Source organism: Lycium barbarum, chromosome 12, assembly GCF_019175385.1.
Source record: "Lycium barbarum isolate Lr01 chromosome 12, ASM1917538v2, whole genome shotgun sequence".
Taxonomy (NCBI): Eukaryota; Viridiplantae; Streptophyta; class Magnoliopsida; order Solanales; family Solanaceae; genus Lycium; species Lycium barbarum.
In genome coordinates, this window is record NC_083348.1 from 68,326,291 (window position 1) to 68,327,080 (window position 790).

A 790-nucleotide genomic window follows, 5' to 3' on the forward strand; every position below is an offset into this window, starting at 1 on the left:
AGCCCAACACTCACAACCAACCCGACCCGGTCCAAGCCCATCCCTTTATTTTCTAAACCTAAACCTAATCCCTTTCTCTTTCTCCTCTTCAGCCGACGCACACCCCTACCCCGCTCTTCTCTTTCCCTCTCTTTCTCCTCTCATCTCTCTGCTCCCTCACGTTCCTCTCCACCACACCTGCTCCCTGCCCTTTTCCACTCACCTTGTCCCCCACACGCTTCTGTCTCCTCCATCCCTCCCTGTTCCCCGCTTCGTCTCTCTCATACGCTCCTCTCTTTACTCTAATACAATCAAAACCATATAAATGAATCCGAGTTGAATCGTATTAGGGAGGATTTTCGATGGTTTTGAGGGACATGGAACCCGAAATCAACTAAAATGGAAGAACAGACTGGATAATCACGGAGGATCTGGAACACAAAAATTCTCCCCTACAAAACATAAAGCTTACATCGTGAAAGAGATCACTCAGCGTTTTTTTTAGAGACACACATACCCTCTTCCACACTTAGATTTTTTCTTTTTCAGTGAACTTTAGCCATGGGGGATTTCAGTGTTTTGAAGGAATTCCATGGTTTCTTGACATCAAGTTGAAATTCCAACTATTTTATTTTGTCTGCCTACCCTTAAATTTAATACGATTTGATAAATTTCTTCTATCTGTTCTCGAACGTTTTATGGACATAAAACTCTCTGGTTCGTTTCGATCTGAGGTTTGAATCGTTCGTCGTGTTCGGGTCTATTCGTAACGAGAGAGTAGATTCGACGCCGTCGACACCCCATTCACTGC